This window comes from Micropterus dolomieu, linkage group LG12, assembly GCF_021292245.1.
Source record: "Micropterus dolomieu isolate WLL.071019.BEF.003 ecotype Adirondacks linkage group LG12, ASM2129224v1, whole genome shotgun sequence".
Taxonomy (NCBI): Eukaryota; Metazoa; Chordata; class Actinopteri; order Centrarchiformes; family Centrarchidae; genus Micropterus; species Micropterus dolomieu.
In genome coordinates, this window is record NC_060161.1 from 20,615,283 (window position 1) to 20,636,359 (window position 21,077).

At 38.8% G+C, this 21,077-nt stretch overlaps 1 long non-coding RNA gene across 1 annotated transcript in view; it reads left to right on the forward strand.

Moving 5' to 3' along the window:
* LOC123980612 overlaps window positions 1-21,077 on the forward strand; it is a 44,943-nt gene that overhangs the window by 19,705 nt on the left and 4,161 nt on the right. Inside the window, exons 2-3 of the long non-coding RNA XR_006827530.1 lie at window positions 9,665-9,815; window positions 10,245-10,371. This is a non-coding gene — a long non-coding RNA (uncharacterized LOC123980612). The remainder of the gene's footprint in view (window positions 1-9,664; window positions 9,816-10,244; window positions 10,372-21,077) is intronic.

Here is a 21,077-nt window from a genome sequence, read left to right on the forward strand (position 1 = left end):
CAGGTAGGACTCTTATCCTGCAGCACTTGTCTTTGTAAAGAGAGAAAATGACAGGATAAAGTCGCTAACCTGCCTGTCAGCTCGCACTGGTCTGTTTCAGTAGATTTACCATAAAGGCTGTAATACACGTGCACTCCAAATTTAGGTGGGGCTAGCTTAATCGCCTTCTCACAAACGAGTGACAGACCGTTAATGTTACTGTAGTTACCTCAAAAGAAAAGTGGTCGTCTTGAGTCGGATGCCAAAGAGTGTGAGCGTGCGAGCTCACAGCAGTGCGGACAAAACACAACATTACAGGTCTGTAATGTTATTATGAGATGTGTAAAAATATTTTTGGTTGATTTTGAATCTATGGTGGAGCAAATTAGACTGTGGTGGGCCACCATGGTCTCGTTAATTAATGGGAAACACTGTATTGTGAGCCAGGTTCAGGTCTGATGAAGACTTACATTGCATTGTATATTGAGCCTGGCAAAGGAGATGCAGTGCCCGCATACAACGTGTGAACACATAGAATGCCAACACCAAATCTGAAGAAGACTTCCTGTCTGGGGATATTTATCCTTCCTAGATCTACAGAGATTCACTTAGCGTCCAAATAAGGTTGTTGTTCACCCCTCTCTACATGTGTGAAGAGTCTATTGAGGTTATTAGTTCAAATAAGAAATATAACAGTGCATCATTATCATGGCAGCTGTGTCATTCAGTCGACAAGCAAGCACAGAGGAGAGACAGATTCTGGACTACAGTTTTGGAGAGTGCCTGGGTGTCTTTGGCTTACTTTAGCTCAGCAACTGATTCTGACCTGGGGAAGCCTGTGTACCCATAAGTTGTTCCCTCACATTAATGTACATTTCTATCAGTACAACAGCAAAGTAATTTCTTTCTTTACCACAAATACATTTCTCATTCAAATTATGTATACTTCCATTTGCCTCTACTTTTCTGTTTTTATGGCCAGCATTCTTACTGTCAATGAAACTGAAAACTTCCTGAGTATTTTTTAATTTAAAAGACTTCCAGGAAAGAGAGGGATTCTGTACTTTTGTTGTTATACTGATGGAATTAGTGCTGTTGAAATGTACTGCATGTTGTCCTGAATTACAGGCTACGATGAACGAAGCACTTGCATTAACAGCAACAAACAACATATATTTTTACTAAAATATGACTATCTATACTTTATAATCAAATCTAATGAATTAATATTTTATAGAAACAATGGGTTGCTTGTAGTGACAAACCAAGAGAGGATGGCCCGACTCAGTAATACACCTCAGCATGTTACTTTATTTATTTGATTATGTATTCATCTTTAAGCTAATTGTTTTGGTTTTACAGCCTGTAACTGTAAGTTTACTGTTTTCGATTCGCTCTCATTAGCGTCATTTCCAGCTGCAGAAGGCAGCTGTTTCTAAGCAGCTGTTCCTAGCTGCCCAGCTGGCAGATGAAGTTAGCGGTTAGCTGGTGAGCATGGTGGATCATTTAGCAGCTTTAAAAAATAAAAATATTTCCCCTAGGAGTTGGTGGAAACCAAAACAGAGTTATATGACTGTAAACCCAACTCCAAAAGCTAATGTGTTCGAATATGAACTTTTTAAGGTGATAACATGTCCATGTTATGTTTCCAGCTCGCTGCACTGGTACTGTATACAGCAGAAAAAAACTAATCATTCTTGAAAACCAGAAAAAAAAAACGTTAGACAGGTTCTCTAATATAAGCCTTTTTCACAAAACCTGGTTCTCTTGGCAGTTAAGGTAAATCGTATAGTGACCACTTTTTGAGAATCAAGACTAATGCTCCACAGGGACGGCAGATAAGACAGCTTACCTGATTGATCTACTTTATCAAATTACCCTGGGGAGAAAGCTGCACAATACGCATATAGAACTAAAGAAACCATCACATTCTAGTAGTATCCTGCATGTTTACAAACGGCAGCACATCATACTATTTTCACATTGTACAACATCTCAGACAATCTTCTAACTGGCACAGACCCATGACTGTGACCTTCTCTAATGACCTAGAACAGCGCAGAATCCCCAGTGTGCGTCTGTGCGAGTACGGGAGAAAAGAGGAACTGAGGCGCATGTGTTTAACTGGCGGAGATGAAATTAAAAGTGGTGATTTCCCTGCTGACTGCTCCCTCTAAGCAGCTGCTTGCTTCTCTTTATGGTGAAGATGTCATTATTTAATTCATAAAAGCGTTTTTTATCGTGCTTTTTCACCCCTCTGTGCCCAACCGCTTGCCAATTCTGCCCGTTTACTCATGCTTGCATTCTTCCAGATTTACTCTGATCTGGTTTGTTCCTTCTCTAAACACTTTCAATAGGTCAAAATCAGATTATATTTATTTATCAAGAACAATAAAAGCACTCGAAGTTCTCTTGGGGCCATTTACACGGGGACTTACTGTATCACAGAGTATGGTGAACATCATTCAGGCACAGAACAGGAGTTCTTATTCTACACAAGGTGAAACAAGCAATAGTGCAAATCAATCAACATTTATATACTTACTGTTGTATCACTCTACGCAGCCTTGCAGCATGCCATACCACATGGCTGCAGCTTTAGAAAGGGATGAATGGACATTATGAAGAGCTTGCTTCGGATCATTTTGCGATCTAAATGCAAATTTAGGAAGGGTGTGAAAGCACTGAGGAAGTTATTACCTACATGGCTGGCTTTGATGAACAGCTCACGGCGTTTGAGGCAAATACCAAAGTGGAGGATTGCATCCATGTGATTAAGATGATTAATTACTCTTTTAAATGTATTCCTTTTTTTTTTAGTTTCTTTTAACACCTCCTTCAACCTCAAGCAATCACAGGAGGTATGCACAGAACCCGTGCTGCTACTTGTTTGAAAGTGTGTTGTGAATTCAAGTGTGGCAGTTGGCACAAACATGTGGAGCCAACGTGTAATCAGTAGTGAAGTCACAAAACCATGCAAGGTGAGGATGTATACAGGAACTGGCAGCATGATCTAAGATTGACATTTGAATGTTGAATAGGCTCTGCCAGATCATGCAAACTCTGGCCTATTTTAAAAAAAACTCATTAAAAAGAAACTTTAAATGCTGTGAAATCTTAAAAAGTAACATTGAAAATGGTGCTGCCCTGGCGGAAAATGTGTAGTCATGCCTCTCTGAATCTCTCCCAAAAAAGGTTTAAACCAATACTCATTTATGTAAAAGCCACCAATTTGTGTCTCTACTTTGCGATGAATTCCAAGGACATTTCCAGAGACAGCCCAAAACATATGCTGATGCGACATCACTCGGTGACAAACCCACTTAAAGATAAACTCTTAAAAAAACGCTCAGAAATAAAAGTCACCTTTAGAGGGGGGGAAATACTCAGTGAGTGAAATGAAAGCAATTTTTCTCCTTTTGAAATGTAAATGTGCTGCGATTTGCTGAATACCTTTGAAGAAATCATGTTATTAAGAATCAGGTGTCGCTATGCAGCCACCATTGATATGGAGTTCATAATTTTTAAATGAAATATATTTCTTCCTCTTGCAATTTCTTCACCCTTTTCACTTTTTCCTAAGTGGAGAGCAGTCTTTGTATGAAAAGGTCATATGGCTTTCATGGAGCTCACACTCACCTGCTGACAGGCGAATGTCATCACTTTCCTTTAAACTTAGTAATGATTCTTTTTACAAGCTTTACATGCACTGAAACATCTCAGTGTGGTGTAGTGTTTTTTAAAATGTATTTAGCCTCACACAGTATGCAAACTGAATGCAATGCATTGCTAACTTTTATTTTTAAACCTTAAAATGTGATGGAGATATTGTACTATTTATTTTGGCGTCTAGATGTTATCACACAATTTAATCATGCACCAAATCAATGCAGATTTTTTATGCAGGAGCCATTGTGATTATGGCTGTAAGGCACCTGTGACTAGAATACAAATAATACAACAACAGGATTATCAATATCAAATTATTCAATACTTTCTGGCTTGAGGATGTGAAATAGTGTGTGTCACATGAACGTCTGTGTGCGAGATGTAACGCTGCACACAGAGAGAAATAAATGAATCACTCTTTCTTATGTTGTTTGTTTTTTCTAATTAACAATGTAATGAGAAATTTGAATTAAGTCAAATTTGGACATTAGCAATAAATTAATGTACAATTGTACAGGCCAGTAAAACTTAAAACAATAAATTATTATTATTAATAATTAAGCAAACTACACCATAAATGTATACTGTATCACTTATTTGTTCATCATGTTTCCACTACAGCTTGTTTAGACTACTGACAAGGGCTCTCAAACTCACGCATTCACCTTGAGACACACGCATTTCAGCCGATTCACATGCTCACACGCCACACCTTGTATTTATCGCGCTGAAAAGTAGGCCTAAGTTATGAGATAACGCCCTCGAAGTTGTGCTGCTAGCTTATATTCAATTAATGGATGATAATTTTTGTGCCGAGTTCTTAGCTTTCCGTGTTTTACTACTAAATGCCAAAGCCGTTAAGCCGATCAGAAATTAAAATGTGTTGTTTCCAGGTAAATTCTGTGATCCCGCTGCAAGCATGTTCGTTACCAGGCAACATGGATGCGTGTGCACACAAGGAGTGGAAGTTGGAAGCGCAAGACCTGATGAATACTATTATATATAACTATTATACATCATTAGATTGTTATTCCTCATGCATTAATGTAGTTAGTTGAGGTACTACTATTTTGTATCAAACTGCAACTAATGATTAATTCTGTTATGTATTAATCAGCTGATTACTTTCTTCATTAATCGATTGTAATAAATTCTGAAAATAGTGAGAAATGTTGTTACAGTTACCCAGGGCCCCAAGTGACACCTTCACAATGCTTGGTCTGTCAGTCCAAACCTCAAAATGATTAAAAATACATTAGAATTATCAAGTTAAAGCAGCAAATCTTCAAGTTTGTGAAGCTGGGAATGTTTTTACATGAAAAATTACTAATAACAAAACAGTTGCCAATTCTATTTCTGTCAATTAGCCTAAATGATGTGGTTCTACTAGCTGGACTTCTATAAACTGTTATATAGTAATTTAAATTCTATCAAAACATCCTATTTTTTAAACTCTTCATATGTTTTGTGTGTAAAGCTTTTAAGCTTAAATAAGCTTTAAAAAGCTTTTTTTTTTTTTTTTTAAAGTAGCCTAACTAGTAACATAAGCTGTCAGATAAAGTAAAAAGTAAAATATTTCACTTTGAGATGTGGAGGAGTAGAAGTAGAAAGTGGCATGAAAAGAAAATACTCAAGTTCAGTACAAATACCCTGTATACTTAAGTACAGTACTACTGTTACTGTCCACCACTGGGCTTAGCCTTGGCTACCTGAAACTAAGGAAAGGACTAGAGATGTTTTTCTATGTTTGGCTCTGGATAGAAAGCTATCATCCATCATGATGGTGAAAATGGCTGGCCTTGAGGCACAGGGCTTTAAGTGGGAGACCTTGTCATCAAGGCATTAAAATGTGCAACAAACACTTACAACACAAAACACCATTCATAAGCTGAAACGTGTAGCCTACTCTCACACACAGCTTGGCATCCATGCGTAGGGCAAGTTCTGCCATCCTACTGTAGGCCTATGTGTACAATAAACATTGAGCACTGCTGTTCAGTGGGCTTGTTTGGGGCCAAATTTCTTTTTATTTTTGATACATTTGTATTTTTGAAATATAAGATTATATATTTAAATAAACTTTTATCAGATTTACCTATTGTTATAATTTCTATTTGTTCGGGTCTCTATCTATATATAACTATAGGTAAAATTTAACTGCTAGTAAAAACTTTTTGGCTGGGCCGAGGGGCTGATGCTGCAAATATTTGAGTGGCTCCTCCTCTAACAGGCGTTATCTCACTCCAAACTTTTGATAAAACTTGAGATCCCTGCTACTGACAAAGACATTAGCTCAGTCACTACAGTCATGCTAACTACTCTGTTAAGCTGGCCTTGCGCTCAGTGACAATGCTAACAGGCTGATATTTAGCAAGTACAATGTTTACTAAGTTTACCATCAAAGTTTAGCTTGTTAGCATACTAACATTTGCTAACTAGCACTAGACACAACGCCCAGCTGAGGCTGATGGGATATGAATTCATAAAAGTATTGGACAAATGAAATTATTTAACTGATGATAACACTAGATGAATTGTTAAGGGGTGGCGATGGTGCAGTGAATAAGACACATGCCTTTGGTGTGGGAGACCTGGGTTTAATTGCCAGAGCTGTTGCTTTGGATAAAAGCTTCAGCTAAATGAGTAAATGTAATGTAAAAGTTGATTGTTCACCAAGATACAGTTCATTCTAAGGGGATCATCAAAGCGTGAAGGCTTCATCCTCTGACCACAATGAATACCAATCAGTTAATAGTCTTAGGATTTACGCCTGGACCAAATCAACAACCTTAAATCTGTGTAGATTTTACAGGTTGACATATTTTGAATATAAATTTTTCAAGAAAAATACTCTGCAGGTTCAAAGAGGAACTTGCATGCTGTAAAAATGTAATTTAGCAACTGGTGTGAAAGCTTCCTCTTTCCCAGTCCAACTGTGTTCATATTCCCAATGTGGAGTTGCATTTGTCATAAAAACTACTACGATTCCATTCAGATGAAACTAGAGCAGATTGGATGACTTATTCTGTTTGTTCACAGCAAAACAAGGTTTCAAAATTCACTTATCTGTGACTCAGGGGTGCTCAAATGTTGGCTTTCTCTGGTCTGATGAATGAGGATATCACAGCGGTTGTTTGTTCTGCAGTGTCTCAAAAAAAGTAGCTATGAGCTCATGTCATAAAAGACAGTTGTGAGGGAGCTTTGTGGTTTATTGGCCTAGGGATTCACGGGCTGCTCCAGAACACACTTTCGAGGCACTCATATGTTGTTAAAATGCACCTTGAGTGTGATGTGGATGAGAATATATCATGTTTAATTCCTCACATTTGCTCTGTAATTAAAAGTAAGCTGCAGGACTGGGGGGCACACACATCGCCTACACTTTTGCACCAAGAGAAGGTCTTAAGTTGGTACCAGTTACTGACAGGTTAGAATTAAAATACCAATAAGCTTCTGGGCAGTCACTTTTGCATTTAGTATAGAAACTTGCTTTCAGATATTTTAACACAGTGATTTGGTATTTTTTATTTGGTTACAGTAAAAATCAACATTTTACATACATGTCTAGTCATTCACCAATGATTACTAATTTCTAAGTGACAAACAATTATGGTTTAATTTGCCTTCTCTAAATACTAATGGCAGCGCATGAATGAAAATACAGTCGTGGCAAATAACAGTCATGTGTAATGTAGGTAACACTAATGACCTAATAGAACAACAAGCCATAAAAATGGGGTGCTTCAGACTGTGATGTGTGGACTGTGTGATGTAAGTTTGGATGGATGTGGATGTTTCCATTCACATAACATTACCCTACAACAGTGGCAAAATGCCACAGACTCGGTCCTCATCTTATACACAACTGTGTCCACTGCTGTGTCATTAGCACTCGCCATAGGGCGACTGACTTGCATGCCAATCCACTTGTTGTGCTAACCTTAGCACCACTGCTGTCAGCCTCGTCCGCCAAGTTGTCCGTATCTCTGGCCTTGTGAACTTCAGACACTAGCGCATTCTGAGTCGACGAGCTAATGTTAGCTTGTTAGTAGCACGTCAGAGACGTGCCAGAGCTTTGATGCCAGAGCTTGTGCACCTCCACAGGAGTGGGATGGGACAGGAACTCTTTTTTCACTCTGTCATGGGATTGGGATGGGACAGGATTATTTTTTAACTTATTTTTCAACCTGGACCCTATTTTCCCATGTTTTGGTGTCCATGTGACTAACTGGGACAACATTTTTTGGAAAGTGGCCCAGTATTAACCTGGCACACAATAACACAAACACACAAAAACAACAAAGTTACACAAAACCACATAAAAAAAGTGACAGAGGCAGCGATAGACTAGCAGCTCCTTTGTTATGAGAGGTAAAATTACAGTTTTATCAATGGAGTGGGTGGTTTAGGATGTATCTTTGGGTCAAAAAGTCTATCTTTGTAGGGATCCTTTCCACAATGTTGTCAGACACTTATAATAACTATCTGAGTCTGTCAGTGGCCTGCAAGGATTACCTTGCAACCCTGTTTTGCTGCTGCCACTGCAGCATGTTACCTCAATACTGGAACAATTAAAAAAAAAAGTCCCATAGACCCCAAAACATGGGAAAACAAGGTCCAGGTTGAAAAATACTTAAATTAACTTTAATAAGCAATATTGGTATTGCACGACACTGATAAAACCCTAATGACTGCCATTCCTATTGGGGGTTAACTTTGTACACCATAGCTTAGAGTAGATGTAGCTAACAAGCTTGCTAGCGTTCGTCACAATAATTGTTAGTAACTATCAAGATTATCTGTCATTAAGCAATAAGGTTTCATAAATAAGTCATACATACCTACAGTGGAAATTCTTCTTGCTAATCGCATTTGGACTTCTGTGGTCACTTCCCAGACACAGAGGTTAATGAGAGGAACAATTCTTAATGCTTTCCAGAACGGAGCTGCAAATCATGTTACCAGAAATACAACAAAATATTTCTACAGGTCAACTTCTGCCAGCAAGCTAGCTATCTAGCTAGCACACAAACCAATACACATTACAGGACCTGTAGTAACCCACTGGTTGTATAGGTTGTTTTCAAAACTTAATCTTTTAGCGTTTAAAGTTGAAACTCGAGTTTTAGACGATATGCAGGGGCCATACACCTATTCCACAGAAAACTTTGATTTATCACAGTAATAATATAACTACCATAAATAAAATAAATGAATAGCTGCTTCAGTTTCAGGGTCCTGGTATTGTGCATGCTGGCTCACTGTCACAGCTTACTGAGACACTTAAACAGAACAGAGCCATCACTAATGTTATTAGGAACACCTTTGCTTTTCCTGCACTAGCAAGTCAAATGGCTGCTGTGAAAAAGGCTTATAATTGCAAGATTTTATTCATTTATTTATTTTACAAATTCACACTTGAATGTAAGCATTGAGATGCTATTATAACCAATGGTAACACCTAACAGAACTAAACTTATACTAAACACCAAAAAGGAAATAGTGAGCTTAAAGCTGTTGCATAGCTGTAAGCATACTGAGGTATTTCAAAGGGATAAAGAAAGTTAATACTGTACTTTGAAACATTGGAATATGAATGATACATTGTGACCTATTATTCTTGCATGTAATGTGCTAGAATATGGCTTCCATACTTGCTTCCTGTGGAGATCATTAATGACTTCACATATACTATTTATAAAACACAATACATCCTATAATTGCTGCCACCACCCACGTGCATTCACAAACCTGCCAATCTACATGAATAAAGGCTCCCTTAAATCCCAGTTTAACTCCCAGGTGTGCAGTACATCCTCCTAAACGTCAACTTCGCAAGTGTTGTTACTATAATTTAGACTTACATTTCGGAGCTGTTTAAAAACTTGTCTAGACTGAGGCTCATTGCTTTGCTGTGACCTCCATTCCAGCTTTTCCCTCCTGTGCTCCCAAATGCAATCCATTTTTCATGCCGGCTCTGTATTGTTTCAGCCCATTTTATTTTGCTCCTCTGCAGGAGAGGTGTGTTGTTTTTTTCATGGAAAGCTGTGTGTGCTGTAGCCTGCTGAGCCCAGGCAGTTGGTTGGGTACACCATGTGCTTGCTGAGCACTGCTGCCGTCTGGCATGGATGCTAGCAGTCATCAGTACCAACGGCTGATTCGATTCAGTGAGTCTTTCAAACTTCTTTAGTTCTTGTCACTTATTCCATACGTCTTTGCACTCAACTGCTTGGAAATAATTAAGAACAATGTGTACTGAATGAGTTGTTACAGGGTGTTCATGAGCAGCAACCAACACTATAGCAAACTTCCTGGCAGTACCTCAGAGTACCTCACTAATCTGTAATCTTAAGAACACTCATCAAGTTTGTTCCCATGTAGTGCAGGGCAATGAAATAAAAGCATTCCAACTCATAAAAATCAAACATGTGGGCTTTAAACCTGCGATTGAACATCAAGCTGAAAGGTATAAGGGAGCGTCTGCTTGGCTTTATCACTAATGGGCCCCAAACTGCAGCGCTTAGACTGAATATGAATGTACCCCTGGTGAATTATTAATGTTGTGGTGCGCTTCGTATTCTGCTTGGCACTTCCAGAGGTGATCCACCTCCCACGCGGATTGGAAGCTGTCACCCGTAATTGGAGAAATCACGACAGCACGGAGTTAAGTGCTCCACAGTCCCCGGGTGAAGAATCTGACGGTGCACACTGCAGCACCAAGAGGTGGGAACATTTTCCTATATGGCTTTTTTATGCCTCTCTCTTTCTCTCCCCAATTTTTTTCTTTTACTTTCCCCAATCCACCTATTTATGTTTTTTCCAGTTGATTTCACTCTGAAGCTATGTTTAACTTTACTCGACCAGAAAATCTTAGTTTATTAAGGATGTCAGATTCAGTAGGCAATGATGAAGAAATTGTGTAGCTCTGGAAATACTTACGTAATAAGTCACATAGAAGACATTGTTCAGTCAATGCTCACAGATCAAGATAAGCTACAAAGACTGTCATTAGGACCTTTGACACCACCCATAACCCATGCATTCCACTGAACATGTTCCTAAAACTGCGTGAGATGAACCGTGTCTGATGAAAAACATGGTAATATCGCAGAAGGCACCATTCATGAAGACTTTGCGGTACATTTTTCTGACAGAGTGACAACTCTGTGCAAAGCGAGTGGATCCCGGGGTCCCGCACAGTGCCCAGGGCACCATCAAACCGACAGCTTATAGCACACATGGCCCCCCATGTCCCAAAGATAGAGCTGAAGTTGTTGGTACAGGAAGGAGTTTTGGTAGTCTCATTGCCCTTGAACAAAGGGGTCTGTCACTTTTCATGACAGGAGCAAGATTGCAGGGTTTCATTCTGGACCAACCAATGCATCTATGAGTCATGGTGCAACACTGGCAGATTCATCTCAGCTTCAGCAATCAAGGGTTCTTGGAGACCCGTCTGTCTGTCAAAAACAACCCTGTTGATCGGGAGAGACAAGGCTTCTGTTGACAGAGATTCAGGCCAGTGCAGGTCATGTGTGAACTGGTGACAAGATCAAAAGACTGCTCTGGGAGTGATAAGTGAAGCTCGAAGTAGTGAGGGTTGTCTTAATTTGATAAGAATCCTAAACTGGGGCACGGATTTTGATCTGCCTCACAGGAGTACACACTTTTGTCTAGAGTATTCCTGTGCAGTCTGTTTTTAGCTCCACAATTGGAATTTAATCACTATAATCCATTCATTGGATTATGATGCCACTGCTTTGTGATAAACCATCTGTGTGAGAAGGTGTCGCTGTGTTTAATTTAGAGTTCACCTATCATTGCTTGTTACTCTACTTCACTTATTTAGGAGAGTTTTTTTGCACAAATTTACTTAAATGTACATGTATTCATCATTATTGTCAATTTCCCCTTGAACTGTAGCTAACTGTTGTACAGTGTAGCTTTAGCAGGACTAAATCTAATAGATACTATAGATACTATTCCCACTTCCAATTATATAAAAAATAATATATCTCTATATATTGTTGGTGCAAACACAAAGACCCTAAAGGCAAACAAAGGATTTAATTTCCTCTTTTAGGTGAAAGAGAAAAGGTGCAATATTAGAACAGATCTATGAGATAAGATGTATGCTGTCTCTGAAATGCAAATTTAATGGACATGAAAAGGAAATGAGAAAAAAACAGTGTGCTACTATCAGTTCTGCCAGAAAAACAATGAAATATACAACCACAAGAAGAAATGAATGATGTTGGGAAAATGTACGGAGGTCAGACAAAAATGTTTATAAATGTTGATACAGCACTACAGAGGCTATGTATGTGTTTACGGGTTGTATTTGCAGATAAAATCCATCAGTGGTTAAGTGGTGAAGTTGCACTAGATTTTGGCAACAGGGCAAGAGAAACAAGTTTACATTGGTAAATTTATATTTATGAATGCTGTGTACTGGACTTACAGAAACATAATACAGTGTTGACATAGATGTGGTACATGTAACTCAAGGTATTCAGATATGAATAAAAATAACTTTTTCATTGTTTCCCTAGTGTGGTCCTTGTGGGTACCTGGGCCACACATGAGCAGCAAACTAGGAAATGTAAACATACAGCACTGGCAACTTCTCCAAGGCAAGGCAAGGCAAGGCAAGTTTATTTGTATAGCAGATTTCAACAACAAGGCAATTCAAAGTGCTTTACATTAAACATATAAGCAACATAGGGAAATTGAAAAAATATACAAAATAGAATGTGAAATAGAAAATGAAAACAGGATTAAAAAAAATAAAATAATAATAAACAGGGTAAAACAGGACAGTAAAAGTTACAGTGCAGTGTACAATCAGGGTTAAAAGAGTTAAATGGAAAATAAAAACAGGCTGAGGGGTTGAGCAAATAATTGAGTTACAATTATTTTGAAAGGAGAATAAACAGAGAAGTACACTTAATCTACTCTCTCTAGCTAGTCTGTAATCGGGTCCATAGCAATCTTTGGGTCCACTGAAACTCCAAAAACCCTTGGACACCACACAGAAACGAGGACCTGTCTGTCTGCAGGCCACTTTTGTCCAGTTATACTCTGGACCCACTTGCGCGTTTACAGGTGGACAGAGGTTCCTGCAAATCGCTCAGGCGCGAGATTTAAGACCACTTCCTTCACTCTGTTCAATCTCACTCCATTATCACACAGTTACCAACTCATCTCTCACCGTGTAAATATTTAATTAAAAGCAATGGTAAAAAGAAAAGTCTTCAGTCTTAATTTAAAAGAACTGACAGTTTCAGCAGACCTGCAGTTATCTGGGAGTTTGTTTTAGATATACGGAGCATAATAACTGAACGCTGCTTCTCCTTGTTTAGTTTTGTCTCTGGGGACAGAAAGCAGACCTGTCCCAGACGACCTGAGAGGTCTGGATGGTTCATAACGAAGCAGAAGATCAGAAATCTATTTTGTCCCTAAGCCCTTTAGTGCTTTATAAACTAACAGCAGGATTTCGAAATCAATTCTTTGACATGCAGCAAGCCAATGTAAAGACCTCAGAACTGGAGTGATGTGATCCACTTTTTTGGTGTTAGTGAGGACTCGAGCAGCAGTGTTCTGAATCAGCTGCAGCTGTCTGATGGATTTTTTAGGGAGCCCTGTAAGGACACTGTTACAGTAGTCGAGTCGACTGAAGATAAATGCATGGATAAGTTTTTCCAGGTCTGGTTGAGACATAAGTCCTTTAATCCTTGATATATTCTTCAGGTGATAGTAGGCTGACTTTGTAATTGTCTTGATGTGACTCCTCAAATTCAGGTCTGAGTCCATGACTACACCAAGATTTCTGGCTTGATTTGTGGTTCTTAACATTACAGATTGAAGTCGAGCGCTGACTTTCAATCGTTCTTCCTTGGCTCCAAAAACAATAACTTCAGTTTTATCTTTGTTTAATTGAAGCAAATTCTGGCACATCCAATCGTTGACCTGCTCAATACAGTTACTCAGCGCTTGTATGGGGTCATAGTCACCTGGTGATATGGTTATATAAATCTGTGTGTCATCTGCATAATTATGGTAACATATTTTGTTGTTTTTCATAATCTGAGCCAGTGGAAGCATGTAAATGTTAAACAAAAGAGGCTCCAGAATGGAGCCTTGGGGAACGCCTGTCACACGTGTCATTTTTGTCAGCTCAGTTGTGTGATTACCTGTAGACACAAAGTAGTCCCTGTCCTTTAAGTATGATTCAAACCAGTTCAGTACTGTGCCAGAAAGTCCAACCCAGTTTTCAAGTCTGTCAAGTAATATGTTGTGGTCAACCGTGTCGAATGCAGCACTGAGATCCAATACTAAGACTGAAATTCTGCCACTGTCATTGTTTAAATGGATGTCACTGAAGACCTTAACAAGAGTCGTCTCAGTGCTGTGGTGTGGTCGAAATCTTAACGAAAACAGTTATTTAGTGCCAAGAAAGTACTAAGCTGTTGAAAAACAGCTTTTTCAATGATTTTACTTAAAAATGGGAGATTTGATATGGGCCTATAACTGCTCATTAGTGAACTGTCTAGATTGCTATTTTTTAAGAGTGTCTTAATGACTGCAGTTTTCAGGTCCTGTGGGGAAAAACCCTGAGAGGAGAGACATGTTGACAATTTGTAGTAGATCTGAGGCCACGCATTTAGAAACCTTTTTGGAAAAACCTGTTGGCAGAATATCAAGGCAGCATGAGGAGCATTTCAGATGTTGTATTATGTCCTCCAGGTTTTTATGGTTAATAGAATCAAATTATCTCATGCTATATAAATTGTTTTTAAGTGGACACAAGGACAAGACATATCCTGTTACTGACATGTAGGCACTGATTGCTTGTCTAATTGTTTGAATTTTGTCTGTGAAGAAGGAAGCAAATTCATTGCAGGCCATGGTGGAAAGAAGTTCAGAGGCTAGCCTTTCCTAAATTATTTTTCAGGTTTCAGATGAGTCTGAAAAAGTGGTTAGGAAAAGAAAGGAGGTGGTGACTGGAGGAGCTGAGGTTAGTAAAGCAAAGTAGTGATGCAAACCAGTCCTTTTAAGCTAATGAGGAGACGTTTCTTTTTTAATTTTAATGTGCAAATAAAATGCATCTCAGAAGGGAGGTGGTTTCTCATGTTGCTTATTTTTTATTTTTAATAATGTCTATACAGATAAATGTAAACTATAAAATTAAGAAACAAAAGGCAAACATGAACAATCATTCTGAGGTCATATTACAGTAACAGGGGTTTCCTGCTGTTAAGGCTTAGGGGGTGATGCCCAAAACATGCTGTGCCATAAATGTAAAATCACTGTGGAGAGCATCATAACTAACCAAATTACTTTCCCCAAATCTAAAGGGTATAGTTCCTCTCCAGTAGACTAATCTTTAGGTGTTGTTTCTTTATTATCTGCCCTAGCTATTTCAACTATTTGTTTAGAGATATGGTAAAAATAATGTCTCAGTGGGATGTGAAATTACATATTTTTCACTGGAAAATCTAAAATTTTCTTGGGGGAGGACCCCCAAACCCCCCGCCCCCCCGACCATGACTACTATGACCACCACAACCAAACATTCATCTAAAGCTCACATAAAACTGTGGAAAACACTGACATTTTAAGCTTTTCTAATTTGCAATTGCAATTGGCAAGTTTAACTCTTTTGACAGACTCGAAACTTCAAATCTCGTTTATTAAAATGAACTAATCTTTTTTTGAGTCATTTCGTTGAACTAGGCCGGTTATTGTGACACTGCAGCCCTCTAGTGGGCGATTAAAAAATAGCGTGTGTTCTCAAACACAGAAGGCTGCCTGGCTTGCTTTAATTCACAAAGTATAATGCACAAATTCACCTCTTGATCACTCTCTATCATCATTATATACACCCCCTTGGGCCCACAACCAAATTCAAACCATGTAAAAATCACAGAAATATGTTGTCTATATGCAGTCCACTACTCCGGCTAAATCCTTCCATTGACACAATCTTTCCTGAGTATACAACCAGACCAGCCATATAAAGGTTTATGTATATAATTACTATCATTATCTCTAAAGTGCTCATTCATACAGTAGCCTAATGTCCCTATCCATGAGTAAAATATTAATATCAGATTTGCGTATATAGAAGTAATAAGCTTGATACACTACATGAATAAACACACTTTTATTAAAATTCAACCAATTTAATAATAATCTGGATCAAGCCACCAAGTTCTTAAAAGAACTCCAGCTCAGAGAGAGGAACAAAGAAATTCACATTATATAAATGCAGCAGTTTGGCAGGTCTGGACGCAGAATGGGCCACATCAGGTCCTGATTCTGCAGACAGATAAACAAACATGAGCACAGATGTGCATCGTTATGTCCATATACACTCTCTGTTATTATTATAATCTATTTTTATAATAACCTGGACATGGGACATATCTCGCGTCCATCCTTCGTCTCTCTTTGTAGTTTTTATGCATTAGTTCAGGGTTGTTAACTGTGTAGCTTTGGCTGCTTCAACACAAAGTTTGCTGCCTGTTGTAGTATAAAACAACCAAAAATGAATATAAAATATGGTCAATAACTATTTAAAATAAATGATTCTGGCCTTTCAAATTAATACAAAAAATATTGATATCGGACAGCATTTAGTATTGCGTCATTTTATAGACTGATTTTCGCTCAGCACTTCCAGCGCACTTGACTACGCACTACACGCAAAAAAAAAAGACTTCACCTCCGCTGCTAGAAATCCATCCTAGGGGAAACACTGCATACGTTTGTCTGTTACCCAATTAATAATTCAGCGATCATTTATAGATTGCTTTTCTTTGTGATTGGATGTTTTTTGTGGGTTAAGAGGGCTATTATCACACATATATGTTCATAAATACTAAAAACAGCCAGCTGTTTCCAGTTTTGTGCTAAGTTAACTAGCTGCTTGTGGTAGCTTCATATTTACCATGCATGCATAAAAAAGGTATCTATCTTTTTCTTTTTCTCTAACTCTACCAAAGTGTCAAACTCGGATGTAGCTTCCCCGATATGCCACACTAAACTTATTAAAGAGGTGGTATTATGCTTTTTGTGCATGTAACAGGTTTGCAAAGTGAAAAAGCCCAAAGTCCAGCCCAAAGGGAGTTTCCATCTCCCACAGAAAACTCTGCTCTGAACCGCTTGAAAACACCTCGTTTGTAGTCCAGCCCTTCACTTCCTTTACTTGTGACGTCACAATGAAAACGCGTCATAAAGCTCGCCAAGCGGCTAGCGGGGTCAGGCACGCCCTCAAACCAAGCTAGTCTGAGCGGAGGCCCTTTGGCTTGACTCGCCTTTGTTTGGTTTTCCATTGTAGAAATGTTGCACCTGTACCTGCTTCCAGGTACTTTTTTGAGGGATACTAAAACGTAACGTGAAAACACGACAGACTGCTGATTGTTCAGAGAGAATCCTCACTATTCACTGCATCATCATTGCTTGCACCAGACAGAGGCCAGCAACAGAAAGTTTTATATTTTACAGTTTTCGTATGTAATTTCATTACTAAATCCACTTCTGAGAAGTTTTGAGGTGAGAAATCAGCTGTGAATATTGACAGTTTTACGGGAAGTGATGGCGAAACAAAAATGTGCTTGAATATTTTCGGAGTTGAGGAGCTCCGCAAGTGGCGGCGGGGGATGCCTGTGCCAACCCACGGGAGGAGCGTGAGGCCGGCCAGCCGCCCGCTCACAGAGCCCTCTGCTCCCGCCGTCACACAGACCGCTGCAGCAACAACGGCAGAGGAAAACACAGCTGGAAGGTTTTCATACCGCTTATCTGTCTTTACATTCTGAGGAATGTTGAAACCTATTACCTTAAAAATGAGAAAGCTGTGTGGATTGCTGGTGTTTGTGTCACATTGAACATTACGTCGTAACATAATATCACCTCTTTAATAGCTGAGGTTGAACTTCCAAGAAAAAAACCCCTCACACCCATTCCAAAAAGTAGTGATCAGGACTGATAAAGTGTTTTTTTACATTTTGGCCTGGACATTTTTGTCCTCTCAGGACATCAGAGCAACCTTTTTTATAAAGCACACAGGGGTTCTTAAAGTCGAACACAATTAAAATTAAATTCACGCAGGTTATTCCTGTTGGTTAGGAGAAAAAAAAAAAAAAATCAAAATTAGCATCATTAGCCATTGGCTATTAAGTGTACAGCTGCTTTTCTCTCATTCCCTCTTCCTATGTCTCTGTCACTCAGGGCACCATGGCAGATATTGCAACTGTTCAATTGCCGTGAACCGTGAAGACTCCTTTTCAGGATCTTCACATACAGATGACACGCTTCTTAGCAGCTGTTCCTCAAACTCATTAAGAACACAGCAGTGGCTAAAAGTGTTCCCAATCCCACCTTTCTCCTATGATACAGAATGTCAACTACAGAGGAGAAATGAGGAGTACATTAGAAGCCAATCTAGGCACTGTGCTCAAAAATGCTGTCAGACATACAGACATACTCACTTAGTTGTATGTCTGTTCAATCCATGTGAGCAAATGTCTTATAGTTTACAGCTTAACATTTTTAGACTGTTAATGCATTAATGAGAATATGTTGTTTGTTTTTGTAGTAGATCATTTGTTCAAACTGTGCTGGTGATTCAGTTTTGTGTTTCTAGGTTTAAAAATTTCACCATCTAAAAACTTCTAAACTTCTTTCTGTATGCTCTGCTGTTCAGATCAATGCCGAGTTCATGCAAATCACAACAGTTTCTCTGGAGACAAAGTTCTTGGCTCAGTTGGACAAGCACTCCACCAAACTGCTAAGGGTCATCAGGAGAAAGGGAGGAGTTGTGAAAGACAAGACCACCAGGCAGGGCTCTACGCTAACCTTTTTCTCAAGGAGCACATGTGCTCCTAAATGAAAAAGGAGAACACAAAGAAATTTAGGAGCACAGCGAAAAATGTAACAGACTATTACTATTTACTGTACACATTTTTACTACGTGTTTGCTCCTTCTTCTTGTGTTCAACTATGGTATGAAACCACTGGAGGACTGGAAGTGAAGACCCTTATATCTGTACACCTCGGCATTGGTCTTAATATTTTGTTAAAGCTTTTTAAAATATTGAAACAGATGTATTGAAGATTTGACACTGAAAATGGCTTTTAAAATACTGATCAGTCATCACAAAAAACTTTACTGTGATTGGTGCTTTTGTAGTTTTTGAACCAGGGACAGATTCACAATACGCAAGCAGCACCCACACAACCCACATCACACCCAACAAGACCAATGAAAAGTGTTACAATAACTTTAGTAAATCAGAACAAGGGGAACATGTTGCTTTCAGGAGGAGGCTAGAAGGAGCACATACTGGCAGTGGAAATCTGCATCTTTCCACTGCAGAGGCTCTTTCCACAACATGGAGGAGAAACTAGTTTTAATTAGTGTATTAGTGTAATATTATAACATTAGATAAAAAGTTAAATTTTAATCTAATAGTATACTACTAGTATGTTAATATATAAATTATTCAGTTTTATTATATGTAGGCTATTGTCAATTTAAGTAATAGTATAGCCTACTATACACCCACCACTAGTATAAAATGAATTACAGTTGGACAAAACAGCAGTTTCATGTTTTCAGTCATTAAATCCTTGTGCAAGAAAAATGGCCCACTTTATTTGTTAATGCTGCTATCTCATCAATAATCAGAACCATTCATGCAGGAGTTCAACATTTGAAAGTTTACTGTAGCACGTCAAACCATTTTTATGTCCTGCCCCATCCAGGCTGTGATTGGTCAGTTGACGAAAAATGAAACTGACGAGCTCATCGATTTTATGAAAAGTTGAACATGTTTCAACAAAAGCCAACTGATATAGCTTACAGCCAGCTAGCTAAACCCACAACCTCCTTACCTTCTCCCTGCTGTCTTCTGTCTCACCGCTCCAGCTGCTGATATCTGTCTTTGTTTTTGTAACGAGCTGCTCAAGCGGCCATCGAGCGACCCGCCCATCAGGATCTCTCCGGTGCTCCGGTGGCTAGCTGGCTTTATTCCTACCCGAGTTTCAACAACTCTTATTTGACTGACACCAGCTTTGCGTCGCGTCCTGCCCGCTACTCGGTGCGGGATGTTTTGAACAATTAGCAGTGTAGGTTGTAATTACGGTAGTTACTCGCACATTGTGCTTTTCCGGTTCGCACGTATCGATTTTTAGGGGCATTTGCGAGCAAAATGGTCGCACTGTAGAGCCCTGCCACCAGGGCCTTGCAGGTTTTAGATGAGGTATCTGTGAATAAGTTATGTATCAGTGCGATCCATGGCTGAATAGTTTTTTTTGTAAATGTTTCATTTTAATTAAAGGTTCAGTGTGTAATATTTCTGAGGATCTATTGACAGAAATGCAATATAATATCCATAACTATGTGTATAAAGACCTTACATAATGAACCATTATGTTTTTATTACCTTAGAATGAGCCATTTTTATCTACATAACCGTGGGCACCCCCTCTTATGGACATCGCAGTATTTTGACATCATGTTTCTACCGTAGCCGACAACAGACAAACAGCGCTACAGAGCGCGTTTCGTCATCACGTTGTTCTTCTTCTGCTTGTATAATTCCGCCGTCACTACATTAAATGTGTCCATAGAAGAGGAAGAGGAAAAAATAATAATAATAATAATCTTTATTTGTAGAGCACTTTTCAAAAACAAGTTACAAAGTGCTTTAACAAGTGTAAAGACAATAATACCCAAGAGACAATAATACAAAAACAACACAAGATAAAAGCATGAAAACATTGAAAAGACTAAACTACACGTTTAAGATAAATATAAAATTAGTAAAATACAATAAAAATAAAAGGGATAGAATAAAGTCAAATAAGATCGGGAAAGGCTCTCCTATAAAAGTATGTTTTAAGAAGGGACTTAAAAGAGTTCACTGACTCAGCCGACCTGATTTCCTCGGGTAGGCTGTTCCAGAGCCTCGGGGCCCTGACAGCAAATGCTCTGTCCCCTTTAGTTTTCAGTCGAGACTCTGGAACAGACAACAGACCTCTGCCCGAGGATCTCAAGGTACGTGCTGGTGTGTATGGGACTAAAAGGTCAGAAATATAACAAGGCGAGAGGCCATGAAGAGCTTTAAAAGTGATCAATAAAATTTTAAAGTCAATTCTAAAACATACTGGGAGCCAGTGTAATGAAGCTAAAATAGGAGTAATGTGGTCATATTTCTTTGTTCTGGTTAAAAGCCTGGCAGCTGAGTTTTGGACACTCTGGAGTCGATCAATAGATTTTTGGGTTAAACAGGTGAAAAGGCTGTTGCAATAATCCAGGCGTGATGAGACGAAGGCATGTAAAATGGTCTCGGTGTCCTTAAAAGTTAACATAGAAATATAGCAAAAATTCGATCTAAGTTGATAAAAACATGATTGAACAAGCTTTG